The 18,254-nt window shown below is 39.5% G+C and overlaps 1 protein-coding gene across 3 annotated transcripts in view; it reads left to right on the top strand.

Moving 5' to 3' along the window:
• LOC136856869 (E3 ubiquitin-protein ligase FANCL) overlaps positions 1-18,254 on the top strand; it is a 180,323-nt gene that overhangs the window by 107,697 nt on the left and 54,372 nt on the right. The window lies entirely within an intron of this gene.

The following is an 18,254-nucleotide window of genomic DNA, read 5'->3' as shown; positions in this document are numbered from 1 at the left end:
GTCCTGAGGTAGTTTTTCTCCCTCATAGACAAATGCATTTCAAGGATAGCTGAAACTTGTACACACCGAGCTCGATAGCTGCAGTCGCGTAAGTGCGGCCAGTATCCAGTATTCGGGAGATAGTAGGTTCGAACCCCACTGTCGGCAGCCCTGAAAATGGTTTTCCGTGGTTTCCCATTTTCACACCAGGCAAATGCTGGGGCTGTACCTTAATTAAGGCCACGGCCGCTTCCTTCCCACTCCTAGCCCTTCCCTGTCCAATCGTCGCCATAAGACCTATCTGAGTCGGTGCGACGTAAAGCAACTAGCAGAAAAAAAAAAAAAAAAAAAGAAACTTGTACAGAAAGAATGAGTTGAAATTTAATGCTGCATGACATTACCACTTTGATACAATACAAACCTTAGGCCTACCTATGGAGAGTATGTTGGTGTCTCAGAACGTCCGTCAACATGATAAGAATCAAAGCATATAAAGCGAAGTACAACAGACGAGTGAGAATGAGCCACGAGATAATTTGAATTTTATGATGTTCCTTACGTCACCCGGAAGTTGGTCATTTAATTGACATTGACATCGTCAATGACTCCATTATTTAAGATTAAATGAGTTTCACACACGCCATTGTTATCTGATGTAAAAAATTTATTTTAGGAATTTGACTTTCAAAATGTTAGACATTCTTCCATAATTTAACATAATACACGTTGACAGTATCCTCATTAATATTCTCCATGAGTAATTACACAGTAACGGCACTGTAATTAAGTCACAGTTTAGTTCTCAAACAATTTGTACTCTTTCACAAGGTAGACCACTTGACAAATCAACAAAAATACCATAGTGTATCAATTTATGCAGTAACAAGGTCACCACCAATCTGTCCACAAAAGATGCTATACAGAAGAACCCGCTTGACAAGGGTTTGATATAGATATTGATTTCTATAGGAAACCTGAAATATTTGTCCTGAATGAGTAAATTCATAATTCCAATATAATTGGTCCATTATTGGACATTATACATTTTCCAGCTAACTCATTCTTGGTTGCCAGCATTCCCCAGTGTGCCAATTTGAGTTTATCCGTTGATAACTAGCACACCTATAAAGATGCATGGCTAGTGCATACTGTGGAGGCCACTGCATAGATTACCTGGAGCCACCGGCAGTGTTAATGCACTATGAGAGACTTTGTCTCATTTACAAAATATTAATGTTATAGATATAGATATTGATTGTCGTAGGCATCAATTTTTGTAAATGAGGCAATGTCTCATAGGGCATTGGCACTGCCGGTGGCTCCAGGTAACCTACGCAGTGGCCTCCACAGTATGCACTAGCCATGCATCTTTGTAGGTGTGCTAGTTACCAACTGATGAGCCCAAATTTGCACAATCATCTGATGGCCTAGCAGACATAAATTTTTGTAAATGAGACAAGTCTCTCATAGTGCATTAGCTCTGCCGGTGGCTCCACGTGGCGTACGCAGTGACATTCATGGTATGCACTCGCCATGCGTCTTGGTAGGTGTGCTAATTACCAACTGATGAGCCCAAATTGGCCTACTGGGGTGAAATGCTGGCAACCAAGAATGAGTTAGCTGGAAAATTTATAATGTACAATAACGGACCAATTATATTGGAATTATGACAAGGATCTGGCGTGATCTCCACCCAAGCACATGATAAGCTGCAGATAGCACACTTCATTATATCAGAGATATCACAATACAGAAAGTCATTTTCATTGTACATCATTAATACAATGAGGTTACTACTCCCAGAGGTTTTTAGTCAGTGTGATCCTAGCACAGAAGCAGATGTCCTTTGCAGCTATATCTAACCTGGAGAATAGATGCTGCATGATGCCTTCCAGAGTCAATCTGAAGTGCTGTATTTCCATAACTTACTTGTAGTTCTGAATAGGTATTGCAAGTCTTCAGCGTAATAATTTATACTTTGCATCCTCTCTCTTTCAGCATTAAAGAGTAGTTTTAATTTTAGCTTGCAGGAATAACACGAAAAAACTTTATAATAAAGACTTTCTTTCAACTACATTTCTGTTGTTTCAATTAACCAATTGTAATTAGGATATGTTTAAACACGGTTTAAAATTATTGTAGTGTAGTTATATTATTAGAAATTATCCTGGTTAATTTATCATTACATAATATTTACTGTATATAGGTGGGGAAAACCTCTCTAGAAATTTAGCTCGTTCTAGAATTCCATTGTTTCAGTTAACCTGTTGTAATTAGGACAGGTTTAATTGCAGTTTAGAATTGTAGTATAACTATTTTTATCACTGGCTATCTTGCTTGTTTTTTCTATTTGCAAGTAGTAGTAGTAGTTAATAATAATAATCTTTCTATACGTATTAAGTGTAACTACACATTTCTATAGTTAGCCTGTTATTCCCAATATTTGTAATTAGGATACATCTAAGTAGAATAATTGTAAAATAGTTATTTCGTCAGTTTCTTCCTTGCAATGTCGTGAAATATCTTCCTACCACTTGATGCATATATTTCTACACATAGATTCATTTATTCATTTCTTCATTTATTTTTGGTGATATTTCCATAGTATTTCACATTTCTTTGAAGAGATAAAAGAATGGTCAAGGGAGGCAAGTTTAAGGAGTGTGGATGTTCACGTTAAGGAAGATAGAGAAAGAGATAGCGAGTTTGAGGGAGATAATTAGGCTTGTGACAGAGGACAGGAATGAAGATAGGTCTCCCTCAATGAATGTACAGGATACAGTTGCTTGGCAGGAGAGACGGGAAGGAAAGGGAGAAGTTGTTGAGGAGAGGTGGGTTAATGTTCTAAGAGGAAGGAAAATGAGGGCTAAGGGTTTTCCTCAGAGAGTGGGCCCAGCAGATTGGTCACTGGAGGAAGATCAGCAGCGAAGGTGGAGATCAGACAGGTGTTACAGAGGAGGTGCAAGGCAACAGTAAAGGGAATGGCAGGAAAGAGTAGAGAATAGGAAGAGGGAGATGGAACAGGGTAGTAAGAGGAGGAGGAAGTAGGTTTACCAGATACATAGCGAATAGAAGGTAAAAGTGTGATCTCGCCCCTAGTTCATTGGTTCCTCCACTAAGCTGCTCTTCCAACAGTAAGTGAGCTTGAGCTTACAAGTCAGCATACGAATAAAAGACAATTATTGCATGCAAAATATTATGCTTTTGCTTACCCTTCCAGAATTTCGTTGTCAGATAGTTTAGACTTTGTGGTCTTAGAAGATATCAGTTCCTTTCTCATCTGTCTTGTTGGAAAATGAAATCAACACTTCATATAATGTAACACAAGTTTAGGAAAAATGTCCGCAACTGTGCAAACTGCCCAAACACTTGTAAAATATATCGCCCCATAGACTATATTCACACGAGAGTTTTTTTGTTCTACTACACTTTCAACTTGCATGAACACATTATAAACTGTTCTTGAAGGATGGGTGAGGAAAGTGCTGTCAGTGCTGTATTTATTACTATAGTCCCTAATAAATGTGAGGGCTGCAGCAAGTATTTCTTCTGTAGGCTTTCCATGAAGCAGGCTGACACATTGATGACATTTTGTGACCTTGGATATGTTGTGTATTATATATCCCCCTAGATAATAAATCAAACACACATTTTGTGACCTTGGATATGTTGTGTATTATATATCCCCCTAGATAATAAATCAAACACTCCTTTGCAAGACTGTGGCTATCATTGTTGAGGAGGCCTAAATAATTGTTCTCCCAGTCCGGTAAGAGGTTATCCTTGTTCTCAGTGAATTCTAGTGCTCGTCTTATTTTATTTTGTGCTTTTTCTACTACAGCCTTATTTGTTTCTTCTGTCTTCTTAGCCAGTGTTCTCATTTAATTGAGGAATTATGTCAATGTCAGTTAAAATTTGGGCTCACAATTACTACCCGATGTCAGGGCAAGTTTTGTTGGGATATAAATAGATTGCAACATGTGTAAAGTCAGAAACCTAATGAGCACAGTATACCAAAGTGCCGTTCTAGTGGATCTTGATTAAATTTGGCTGTGAGTACATATCGGAATCCATCATTTCATAAATACTCGGACACCTGTATGGTGCTCTCAATTGTTACTCTTAGGGATTCAAGTGTTCTTTCTGAAGCAAAAGTATCATTCTTCCCACTGAGGTTATCTCTTCATTTTAATAAGGTTTAAAGCCCTTATGAATCTTTACAAAGAACCCCTGCTGGTGTAGAAGCATTTAATACATCTATTAGGATATTTAATTCCCTAGTGAACATTTCTGTCAGTTCACTGTCTTCAAATCCCTCTGAGTTTATCTGTCCAAAAAGCTCATGCTATTTGCAACAGAATTACTAAATAAGTGAAAAGCAAGTCTTGTGTTCATGCGCTGAAATGAAATGGGGTCTATATGTGCAGACATTCAAACTTTCAAACCTGCAAATTTATGGCAGTTATTCATTTCAAAAACATGTCGATAGAATTTCAAGTCCACAACTTCATTATTGTAATAGACTTGCACTTTGTTGTGGAAATTATTTCTGATGCGGTTAATTATATGTACAACATCGGAAAAGGCGCAGAGTCTCCTACTAGGATCAAAAAGATTAGAAATAGAGCACATGGCCTCCCTTCTTTTCCATTTATTCCTAAACATTTCCACACCTTTTTTTTAGACAGACTTCCATATGAAGTGAAACCAATAACTCTGGTGCCAATTTGCTCCAGTTGTACGACCACCTGGATTAAAACTCGTGACAAAATAGCATCAGATGTGGAATTTTGGCTTGCATACACAGCAACTGGTTGAATCCAGTTATGCAATAGGGGCATGAACATGAACACTAACGCACAATTTAAGAGTTTATTTTTTCCGTGCTCTTGGGTGTGTTCTCCTAAATTTACGAATCCATCAACTTTTAATGAGTTGGTATTAAACTGAACCTCTTCTCTTAATTTTACTTCGTCAAATATGAGAATACCTGTGCAATTGTTTTCACTCTTCTCCTCGAAGAAATAGCTGTCATTAGCACTAATGGTATGTTCACCCTGTAAGGGCACTTACGACCTTTAACTAATTTTCACAGATGAGCCTCCGAAGGAAGGGGAAGCAGGACATGCCTTAAACAGTGTCTGTAGCCCTTGGGTGATTTAAATGTAAATAAGAGACTATCTAAAAGGAATTCCTTGTCATATCTCATCCCTTCCTTTTTTTTTTTTTTTGCATGGTGTCAATAATCACCTTTTGCTTTCTGCTTAATGTTGGCTCACTTAAATCATTTGACTGTAATATGGAATCTCTTGGTTGTTTTCCTAGCAACAAAATCTTAGCACTAGCTATTTTCAATTTATTATGGATAGTCATTATATCATGTCACTGTCTCTTTAATTAGTTTTTTAGCTTCGTCTGAACCTATTTCATTCCTTTAGCACTCTCAGAAAAAGCATCAAAATTTAATTCGTGGTGAGGCCTTTGTGATTTCTTCCTTGAACTTCCCTCCGTCTTCGGAGGCTGTCTTTTACGGGGTGATTTTCGTTTGTTTAATTGTTTCGTGAGATATTGTGGCAAATTAGGGAATATATGAGGGACAGCACCAGTTTTCAGTTTCCATCTGTCTCTAGGAATTTTTATCTGTTTGCCTTGTATTACAAATGAATCTGATTTAATTATAAATTCATCAGAAAAATGTGAATCACACACATAACACTAACAGAAAGCTTTTTGTCTTTGCTGGGAATTGCCTTTTTTCCATTCTGCTTCTTTTTTAGGTGGTTTGAACAAGTGTTTTCCTTTCGTAGTTTCATAGACTTGCAGCCTGAACCGAAGCAATTAGGCATTATTTCCTCCTCGGTATGTTTGTAAGTTTTATAAACTCAGCACTATGTTTACACTAAATAAATGAATACCATCACCAAATCACACGGTCTTTACTTTCATTTAACAATATTGCACGGCACTTAAGTTTTTGGCCTTCACAGAACAACACTACCGAACATAAACATATTACAACTACAGAGACCAACCCTCAGATAGTAACGGTGCTGCCCCTGGCGGGCGATTCATCACATTCCCTATGCTAGCCAACAGGGAACAACTTAAGAGCTCACACTTTCTCTTCAACTTGTTATGCCAGATGTCAGAGAAGTTAAGGGAGACCAGGAAATGTGGGGATCTAATAAGGAGGGTGGGGTTGAGGCTCTGATCATGGGTGACCCAAATATTAGGCATGTGACGAAAGAGTATGGAGGAAACGGAACCCGGGTAGAGTGCTATCCACTTTGGTACCAACAACGTAAGGCAAGCAGGAATTTGTACTAACATAGTTGGGATGTGTGGGATCTGGTTGTGGCAGGACGGAACAACTTTAAGGAAGCAGAGATTGTTATCAGTGGGATACTGTGTAGGAGGGAAACTGGCTGGTTGATGATTGGGGGTTTAAATGAATCTATGGAATGGATATGTGGGAAATTGGAAGTAAGATTTGTAGATTCTAATGGGAGGGGAGAATATAGGGATCTATGTTCAGATAACCTTCATTTGAACCACAATGGTACATATAAGTTTGGGTGTTTGTTTAGAAGAGTTATACGGAGGTCCATTCAGGGAAATGGGATGGACTGGCGGTTATGACAGTATAGTAGTCAGTAAGTCAAGTAAGGATGACATAAAATTGCTGGTGCTAAACTGTAGTAGTATTGTAATGAAAGGAATAGAATTAAGGCAGGAACAGGTTTTAGAAGGACATTCCAGGGATCATTAATGAACTAGTGGAGTGTATATGCGAGGACTTACTGAAGGCAGAAGTATTCAGTCAGCAGCATGTAAAGGTATCAGTCAATCAATCACTACTGATCTGCATTTAGGGCACTCACCCAGGTGGCAGATTCCCTATTTGTTGTTTTCCTAGCCTTTTCTTAAATGATTGCAAAGAAATTGGAAATTTATTGAACATCTCCCTTGGTAAGTTATTCCAGTCCCTAACTCCCCTTCCTATAAACAAATATTTGCCCCAATTTGTCCTCTTGAATTCCAACTTTATCTTCATATTGTGATCTTTCCTACTTTTAAAGACACCACTAAAACTTATTCGTCTACTGATGCCCTCCCATGCCATCTCTCCACTGACAGCTCGAAACATACCACTTAGTCTAGCAGCTCGTTTCCTTTCTCCCAAGTCTTCCCAGCCCAAACTTTGCAACATTTTTTTTAACGCTACTCTTTTGTCGGAAATCACCCAGAGCTGCTTTTCTTTGGATTTTTTCCAGTTCCTGAATCAAGTAATCCTGGTGAGGGTCCCATACACTGGAACCATACTCTAATTGGGGTCTCACCAGAGACAAATATGCTCTCTCCTTTACATCCTTACTACAACCCCTAAATACCCTCATAACTATGTGCAGAGATCTGTACCCTTAATTTACAATCATATTTATGTGATTACCCCAATGAAGATCTTTCCGTATATTAATACCTAGGTATTTACAATGATCCCCAAAGGAAACTTTCACCCCATCAACGCAGTAATTAAAATTGAGAGGACTTTTCCTATTTGTGAAACTCACAACCTGACTTTTATCCCCGTTTATCATCATACCATTGCCTACTGTCCATCTCACAACATTATCGAGGTCATTTTGCAGTTGCTCACAATCTTGTAACTTATTTATCACTCTGTACATAATAACATCATCTGCAAAAAAGTCTTATCTCTGACCGAGCTTGATAGCTGCAGTCGCTTAAGTGCGGCCAGTATCCAGTATTCAGGAGATAGTAGGTTCGAACCCCACTATCGGCAGCCCTGAAGATGGTTTTCCGTGGTTTCCCATTTTCATACCACGCAAATGCTGGGGCTGTACCTCATTTAAGGCCACGGCCGCTTCCTTCCCACTCCTAGCACTTTCCTGTCCCATAGTCGCCATAAGACCAATCTGTGTCGGTGCGACGTAAAGCAGCTAGCCAAAAAATAAAAAATAAAAAAAAAACCTTATCTCTGATTCCACTTCTTCCACTTCTTTACACATATCCTTGATATATATTAGAACAAAGGTCCAATAATACTGCGTTGAGGAATTCCCCTCTTAATTATTACAGGGACAGATAAAGCTTCACCTACTCTAATTCTCTGAGTTCTATTTTCTAGAAACAGAGCAACTCATTCAGTTACCCTTTTGTCAAGTCCAGTAAAGTTGGATATAAGGATAATGTCCAGATATAGGAGGTGAATTACTGAAGTTTACCTATGATATACATTTCTTTTTTTAAATGCAAAAGTTGAAAGCTAGAATATCAGTTCGGATTAATAAGGTTTCTGGGCATGTATTAAAGGCAATGGTTTGGGATATAGTGTCATGTTGTTGTTTGAGTACTCAGTATATAGACTGGTTTGATGCAGCACTCCATGTCACCCTGTTGTTGTTTGAGTCATCAGTCCATAGACTGGTTTGATGCAGCTTCCATGCCACCCTATCCTGTGCTAACCTTTTCATTTCTATGTAACTATTGTATCCTACATCTGCTCTAATCTGCTTGTCATATTCATACCTTGGTCTACCCCTAGCGTTCTTACCACCTACACTTCCTTCAAAAACTAACTGATCAAGTCCTGGGTGTCTTAAGATGTGTCCCATCGTTCTATCTCTCCTTCTCGTCAGATTTAGCCTAATCGATCTCCTTTCACCAATTTGATTCAGTATCTCTTCATTCGTGATTCAATCTATCCATCTCACCTTCAGCATTCTTCTGTAACACCACATTTCAAAAGCTTCTATTCTCTTTCTTTCTGAGCTAGTTATCGTCCATGTTTCACTTCCATACAATGCCACGCTCCACACGAAAGTCTTCAAAAACATCTTTCTAATTCCTATATCAATGTTTGAAGTGAGCAAATTTCTTTTCTTAAGAAAGCTCTTCCTTGCTTGTGCTAGTCTGCATTTTATGTCCTCCTTACTTCTGCCATCGTTAGTTATTTTACTACCCAAGTAACAATATTCATCTACTTCCTTTAAGACTTCATTTCCTAGTCTAATATTTCCTGCATCACCTGCCTTCATTCGACTGCACTCCATTACTTTTGTTTTGGACTTATTTATTTTCATCTTGTACTCCTTACCCAAGACTTCATCCATACCATTCAGCAACCTCTCGAGATCCTCCGCAGTCCCAGACAAAATAACAATATCATCGGCAAATCTCAAGGTTTTGATTTCCTCTCTTTGGACTGCGATTCCCTTTTCAAACCTCTCCTTGATTTCCTTTACCGCCTGTTCTATGTAAACATTGAAAAGGAGGGCGGACAAACTGCAGCCTTGCCTCACTCCTTTCTGGATTGTTGCTTCTTTTTCAAAGCCCTCGATTCTTATCACTGCAGACTGATTTTTATACAGATTGTAGATAATTCTTCGTTCTCGGTATCTGATCCCAATCATCTTCAGAATCTTAAATAGCTTGGTCCAATCAACATTATCGAATGCCTTTTCTAGATCTACGAAGGCCATGTATGTGGGCTAGTCCTTCTTGATTCGATCCTCTAAGATCAGACGTAAAGTCAGGATTACTTCACGTGTTCCTAAATTTCTTCTGAAGCCAAATTGATCTTCTCCCAACTCAGCTTCAACTTGTTTTTCCATTCTTCTGTAAATAATACATGTTAGAAGTTTGTAGGCATGAGATACTAAACTAATGGTGCCGTAGTTTTCACACCTTTCAGCACCGGCTTTCTTGAGAATAGGTATAACAACATTCTGCTGAAAATCGGATGGGACTTCTCCTGTCTCATCTTACACACTAAATGGAATAACCTTGCCATGCTGGTTTCTCCTAAGGCAGTCAGTAATTCAGAGGGAATGTCATCAATTCCAGGTGCCTTATTCCTATTTAGGTCACTCACAGCTCTATCAAACTCTGACCTCAAAATTGGGTCTCCCATTTCATGAGCATCAACAGCCTCTTCATGTTCCAGAACCAAATTATCTACATCTTTACCTTATTCATGTCACCCTATCCTGTGCTAAATTTTCATTTCTACATAACTACTACATCCTACATCTGCTCTAATCTGATTGTCGTATTCACACCTTGATCTACACCTTCTGTTCTTACTGCCTAAACTTCCCTCAATAACCAACTGAATAAGTCCTGGGTGTCTCTAGATGTGTCCTATCGTTCTATCTCTTCTTCTCGTCAAATTTCACCAAATCGATCTTCTCTCACCAGTTCAATTATCTCTTCATTTGTATTTGATCTACCCATCTCACCTTCAGCATTCTTCTGTGACACTACATTTCAAAAGCTTCTGTTCTCTTTCTTTCTGAGCTAGTTATCGTCCATATTTCACTTCCATATGAAACTCTTCAAAACCATTTTTCTAATACCTGTGTCAGTGTTCGAAGTGAGCAAATTTTTAAGAAAGGCCTTCTTTGCTTATGTGAGTCTGAACTTTTTGTCGTCCTTGTTTCTATCATCGTTATTTATTTTACTACCCAAGTAACAATATTCATCTACTTCCTTTAAGACTTCTCATCACTGGGTGAGTTAGCCATGCGGGTAGTGGGTTCGAATCCCACTATCGGCAGCCCTGAAGATGGTTTTCCATTTTACACTGGGCAGATGCTGGGGCTGTACCTTAATTAAGGCCACGGCCGCTTCCTTCCCATTCCTAGGCCTTTCCTGTCCCATCGTCGCCATAACTTATCTGTGTCAATGCAACGTAAAGCAAATAGCAAAAAAAAACACTTCACATCCTAATCTAATATTTCCTGCATCACCTGACTTTGTTTGACTGCACTCCATTCCTTTTGTTTTGGAATTATGCATTTTTACCTTGTACACTTTCCCCAAGACTCTGTCCATGCCCATTCAGCACTTTCTCCAGATCTTCTGCAGACTCAGATAAAATAACAATAACATCATATATAAAATATTTATTTGATTACTGTTTGCGTGAAGGAGAGGTATGAAATGGATGGGAAGTTTCTATTGTAGTCCCAGTTACACAAGGGAAAAGATGGTTAACATAAAGTAGATAATTACAGGCCAGTCAGCTTGACATGTGTTGTTTGTAAGCTCTGGTAAAGCATTCTTTCTCATTGTGTTACACATGTTTGCAAAATTACCAACTGGTTTAATAGAAGGTACTTTGGATTTAGAAAAGATTATTCCAGTGAGGTTCAGCTTGTCAGATTCGGGCAAGATGTAGCAGATATTTTAGATTCAGGAGGTCAAATAGTCTGTATCGCTATTGACCTATCTTAGATATTTGATAGGGTAGATCATGGGAGATTACTGATGAAAGTTAGGGATATTGGACTTGATGAAAGAGTGGTTGAATGCCTGGCAACATTTCTAGAAAATAGTGCTCAGAGAATTAGAGTAGGTGAAGTGTTATCTGATCCTGTAATGATTAAGAGCGGGGTCTCACAGGGCAGTATTACTGGACCGTTATATTGTAAGGAAAGGACACACATCTCTTCATTTTGTTATGAAGATATGGTATTTAGGGGTTATATAGTAAGGACATACGGGAGTAGGCACATATCATATTTACTCCCTTACTGACTGCATTTTATGCCAATTTTAAGGTCCCAAAATAGGGTGTGTGGCAGTGATGTAGAAAATTTTCAGGAAATTTTTGTAAAAGACAGGGGGCACATTGTAGCCATTAAAACTATCATTAAGGACGTACTTATATAATAACAAAGAGATGGCGTGCTATTGCTGTTACGGCTTTTGACTGGTACAACATTATAACGGAGTGAGAGCAGTACATCCAACCTCAAATTAAGCCTGGTAAATATTGTCATATGAAATTAATTTCATTATGGTTGAGCTACACCAAACGGCATAATAAAAATATATGATGGAAGAATATATTTTTAATATGTTATTGTGTTATCTTAAATGTGTAATAGTTACATCATATATCAAGACCATAGTTTACTTACAAGAACAAGTGATTCGCATGAGCAAGTGATGTAAGTTTAAATAGACTCATATATGATCATAGTATATTATATCAATGAGTCAAGGCACACCAGTGTGATATATTGGGTTTTGGTGATTGTAAAGTACATATAATGTCTTTTCCATTTGTGATTAAGGCTGATAATGGCCCAATAGAAGGGCCAGAGCTAGTCCTAATATACCATGAATAAATAATAATAACATAATTTAAGGTATTGAATAGGTGGACGTACCCATCTTTGTTAATAGTAATAGGCTACTGGTAAATATTATGTGAAAACATAGTAAAAATGAGCAATGATTTCAATAAAACTAGTTAAAAATGAGCAATGATTTCAGTACAACTTCACTGAAGGGCGTAATGTAATTTAATGGTCTATCATTATGTATGACGGCGTCAAACTGGGAGCAGATGGTAATCTGTCAATTTTTACATCATGTGCTGTGGAAACATTACTTGCAATTTTATAATATCCAGCCTGTTGTGTTCAATCACTTGAATCAAGTTACCGTATGCTTTTGGAACAATATAATAACTGTACTACATGCCAAGATAATAGTCGGATGTTAAAAGTCTACACAATGTGCTCGTCCACAATCGAACTAAAATGGCATGCAACTTCGATTTACTCAAGAAAAGTTGAGTGGCTCCGTGAAAACGGTCATGAAATTCATAATGTTGCACATGCCACTCGAATCTAGTGCAGCTTCCAAGTTGTGTGGAATATATTAAGTGGCATCATGTACACAGCGGAAGAGATGAAGTTGTGCCGCCGGAAAGTGGCGTGGAAGTTTTGATAATTTTTGTTGTGCTACTTGCTCACATGGTCATCTGCTGTGGCATTAAATTGGTGTTTTAGAGGTTCATAGTCTGAAATATATTAATAAATTAGGGTAAGTACGTACCAGTATATTATTTATTGTAAATTATATATAACAGGTATTATGCATGAAATAGTGCTTGTCGGTATCCAGAATAGATATATATCAGTGATTGATAGCTGTTGCCTGTAGCAAAACTTTTTTCTTTTTAATAGGAAATTACTCCTTGAATGGACTGTGTAAATTCCTTAGTTTTAAATCAACTTACCTGTTGCTAAATATCTCACTGTCAACACAAGGCAATATTCATATTCTCATTAATGTGTCTTTTGTATTAATGGTGCATTGCTGATATTCATTGGAAATTCTTGCAGAAAATTTGGTTGGCCGCGCAGATTTCTGAACATTGGCCATAAAATAACCCTGGTCGGTTTATAAAAAAACTTGTTTGGTGGTCTCCCATGTATAATTCCTGTATCTATTTGTTCACAATGTCCACAACCTAAAATCCATTCCCTCAGCCAACCTTTCCCAGTTCGCTCTTTCTCGTCTTTCTCTTTATCGCCGTAATAACATCAGTGATATAGAAGCCACCAATAACACGTCGTCAGAAGACATGCCTGCTACCAACATTCACATCCATTAAAACAGGTGACTAGGAAAGTTGCATACGCAGAAACTTGCACCACTTTAGTAGTGTCGTGTAAACACTAGGTGCAACAGTTTTTGGGCGCGCAAGTTTTTGAGTTGCACAACAAGAAGAAGGCAAACTTACGTGCTGTGTGTAAATAGTGCTTGACAACATGAATAGTGGCACGCAAGTTTTCTTGTATCGTAGATGAGTGTCTTCAGGGAACACATTAAAGGATGACGTATTTTGACAAAAGGCAAGTGTTATTGACTTCAATCCCAGATTTATTTTTTCTAAACTGCAAATCTGACGTCAAATTTTAGTTAGCCTGATGAACTAATAGATGTGCGCACTGTGTTCCTGCATCAGCTTGTTTGTACGCCTTGTCTGAGATTCATCCTTCGCTTTCTCGTGTGTTGTCATGAAGACCACTGTGATCTTGATCGCATCCCCCATGCTGAGCTCGCAGTGTGTCAGTCAGTTACGATTGTCGCATTACTGATACAGCGTTGTCAAGAACATACAAAAGTAATGCATACTGTATGAAATGAGTAATTTTTCTTGTGTTGTTGCATTTATCTCACAAAATATTTTAACAGATATGCTCAAGAGGTGCAAAAAAAGATTAAAATCACTGGGAGCAAGAGGAGGACTGTTTGGTGGATGATCAAACACCTCCCAGTTGAACTTCTTCAGAACAGTTGCTGAGCACAGAGTGTATGTGAGCGAGCATTGTCATGGATCAACACAACACCTGCACTTAGCATTCCACATCTCTTGTTTTGCATCGCAATTTCCATAGAAACTTTGTCACAGACCGAACCTTGCAAGCGGTGGGAGAGAGAATACGAGCCGCCATTTCGAGCCTCTGCTGCTGCGCTACTGACATCAGGCAGGTCATGTCTGGCCAGTATATGATTGCAACATCATACATCTGTCACATATGCTCATATATCCTGGCTAAATACGTTTACAAGGAGAGAAATAGAGAAACTTAATTTCTGGATGGCCTACGTAAAAAAAAAAAAAAAAAATGCTTATGAACATTTACTCGGAGTCACAAGCAGAGTGGCTAGTCTCTGTTTCATCTTGTGGATACCAGTTGGGAGTGTGATGTTCTTCGGTAATTTTTGCGTTTAAATATAACATGCAAAGGTAGTTTATGGCCATCAGCAGTAATGGCTAGCATCACCGTACAATGTAACTTTTCATTGCCATTAGTTTTACACTGCTTAAGGATGAAATAGATAAAGCAACATAACATATCAATACTCGGTGGAAATGAATGAAAGTGTGGTAACATGTTACCAGAGGTCTCCCATATTTGCATAGAAACCTGGCGTGAGGTCAGCATGACTATAACGCCAAATGGGTCTGGCCTCACAAAACGAGGCAGTTGAAGGACAAAGTGGGACGAGTGTAGGCCAGGAGTTTGGTATTGCTCACAGCACTGTTTCACGTGCATGGAGAGCATTCCAAACCACAGGCACTGATGCCCAAAGGAGAGGAGGGGGTCGACTATGGTCAACTACAGCAGCAGATGACCGCTACATTGTGCAACAGGTAAGAAGAGACTCACGTCAGTCAGCGGCTGCAATTGCAACCCCATTTAATAGAACTGCAAGACACTCAGTCTCATGCTCCAAAGTTGCACGGTGACTGCATGGGGTGGTCTGTTTTCCCATCGACCATTACGTTGTGTTCCGTTGACACCCGCACATTGGCAGCACCGTTTGCAATAGTGCCAAGAACATCAGGTCTGGACCGACAAGTAGTGGGGTCACGTGCTCTTCTCAGATGACAGCAGGTTCAGTCTGAGTAGTGATTCTAGATGTACCCTCATCTGGCAAGAGGTGGGAACACGTAATGTACCTAGGAACATTGTCGAACATGATCATTTTGGTGGTCCAAGTGTTATGGTGTGCACGGGCGTACCGACGTCCAGATCTTTGAACAGGGTACACTCACTGGTCAATGTTATTGTGACAGTGTATTCCTTCCCCATGTGCGTCTTTTCAGGGGTGCATTCGGCCATGACTTCATTTTTATGGATGACAATGTACGACTGCATTAAACAGCGCAGTTGGAGGAGCTCTTGAAACGAGAGGATATTTGGCGAATGGACTGGCCCGCCCATTCTCCCAAGTTAAATCTCATCGAGTACATGTGGGACATGTTGGGCAGACGTATTGCAGCACATCCACATGCACCAGCGACCATCCAGCAGTTGTCAACCGCGCTGGTGGAGGAATGGAACGTCCTACCACAAGAACTCCTTACCAGTGTTGTTGCCAGCATGGGAGCATGTTGCAGAGCATGCATCACTGTCTGTGATGAGTCTCAGTGACTTGCATCACAGTGTCATTTCTGTTTGTTTCTCTGCATATTCCTTTCAGTTGCCTACCGTGCCATACTGCAACCGTTCTTCCTATGTATGGTTCAAGATTCATCGAGCTATGTTACTTGGCAGTGACACAACATGCAAAACTTACTTTCGTCCTTATTTGCACAGCAGTGTAATTAGAACACTTGTCGTTCCCTTCGCAGAAACAGTAGTGTTCCTTGGCATATCAGAATACACAGAGGTTTGGTCAGTAGTGCCGATCTGCCTTAACCTGATCACCTGCTTGTGAAACTCTGTAACTGTATCGGAGCACTTTTTAAGCAGTTTTTGGCACATAGACATTTTCCGCCATATGGAGGAAGCTCAGAAAGCGCACGCGGGCAACATGAGATGTTCCACAGCGATGGTGATGATGATGATGATTATGATTATGATAATGATGATGATGATGACGACGACGACGACCAATCTTGTAGCCAGTATGGGAACACATTGCAGAGCATGCATTGCTGTCTGTTTGTTGAGAAAAGGACCATTTACTATGTAATGTTTATGGGAAAATTGAAAATACGAAATGGATAAATGATAACCAAAATAAAGTATAAATAATAAATTGGGCACCACCTGCAAAAGATTTACAGGAATAATTAACTCTGTAGACCATGAAAGAACTCCCTCTCCCAAGGCGACGGTCATCAGGTTGATGAGGCTCCAAAACTTACTTCATGCATCCGGGAGATAGTGGGTTCGAACCCCACTGTTGGCAGCCCTGAAGATGGTTTTCTGTGGTTTCCCATTTTCACACCATGCAAATGCTGGGGCTGTACCGTAAATAAGGCCACGGCCGCTTCCTTCCCATTCCTAGGCCTTTCCTATCCCATCGTCGCCATAAGACGTGTCTGTGTCGGTGCGACGTGAAGCAAATAGCAAAATCTTACTTCATTACCTTACCTGTTGACTACTTAACGCTGAAATTAAATTTGGGTAGCATGCCAGGTTTTTCCTTACTTCACCAATAAAAGATTTACCACAAATTTCACTACACGAATTTACTCCCGAAACAAAATTAAAACAAAACAAACAAACACCAAAAATAATCATCACGTGATAATAATAATAATTTCGTGTGGCTATTTCTAGCCGGGTGCAGCCCTTGTAAGGCAGACCCTCCGATGAGGGTGGGCGGCATCTGCCATGTGTGGATAACTGCGTGTTATTGTGGTGGAGGATAGTGTTTTGTGTGGTGTGTGAGTTGCAGGGATGTTGGGGACAGCACAAACACCCAGCCCCCGGGGCATTGGAAATAACCAATGAAGGTTAAAATCCCCGACCCGGCCGGGAATCGAACCCGGGACCCTCTGAACCGAAGGCCAGTACGCTGACCATTCAGCCAACGAGTCGGACATCACGTGATGAAACCAATATAAACATCCACAAACAGCATCTACAAGCTATACACCACAACTATACATAGTTCTGAAGACCATGCTTCTTATTCATGGTATCCTACGGATGAGACTACTGTCCACCTTAACCTTTTATCTATAAACACAATAGCATCATCACCGTGGAATCTATTTATCCTGGATTATAACTGTATGTAAAACAAACTCAGTCACCTCACTATACACTGTTAATCAAACAAGTTCACCATGTAAAAGAAAACTTCTGTGGTCTAAATGCAAGACTAATGCCACATCCAGTCAATCAAAAAACAAAAGCAACCAAGCGCTGAGCACTTGGCGTACAATTTCTTTCAGCAAAATTACCTATAAAACACTACCCACAGTGTGCATTTCCTCAGAGAGGAATAATCCAGAGTCTAGCTTACAAAAGAACACTTTGTAGCATCTTCCATCAACTGCTCACCAGAACGTGAATTAGCGAGTAATGCACTCGTCATGACTCCATAATGGTGCAGCAATTCACCTGCAAAGAACTTGTACAGCAAAGACTTCGTAGTCGTAATCATCATCAGCAGCAACTACATTGGTCATGACAGTAATAGTAAACTTCTCGTTGCACACACACACACAATATGCTTCCTCCAGCACTCCGTAAGACCTCCATCGCACATATACACATGTATATATAGGCTCGCTCCACATGGTGTAGCATCTGCCAAAATCCATTGGAAACAACACTACCACTGCCACATCTTCAAGCATCTTATGGTCAGTGCAACCTCATTTGAAATTGGAGCTTTAGGATTGGTTACCAAGCTGCCGATCTGCAAATAGCAAATAGCGTTCATCCAAATTGATGAATTACAACTTCAGCATATACTTCCCGGCCATACCCCAGGTTTCTAAACCACTCGTTGCAACACTTTTAACCGACTTCAACCATCTATACCGATGCAGTGCAAGTTGCACAATTGTCACTGCTAGGCCATGTGCACAGACTTTTAACCAAACAGAAATTTATACAAAATATAATGATGCTCATATGCAATATTCCCTAAATACAATTTCCTTACAATATTATGTTCTTACATCTTAATTGAACAAA

Source organism: Anabrus simplex, chromosome 1 (genome assembly GCF_040414725.1).
Source record: "Anabrus simplex isolate iqAnaSimp1 chromosome 1, ASM4041472v1, whole genome shotgun sequence".
Taxonomy (NCBI): domain Eukaryota; kingdom Metazoa; phylum Arthropoda; class Insecta; order Orthoptera; family Tettigoniidae; genus Anabrus; species Anabrus simplex.
The sequence above is the reverse complement of the archived record's forward strand: the minus strand, read 5'-3'. Positions and strand labels throughout refer to the sequence as shown.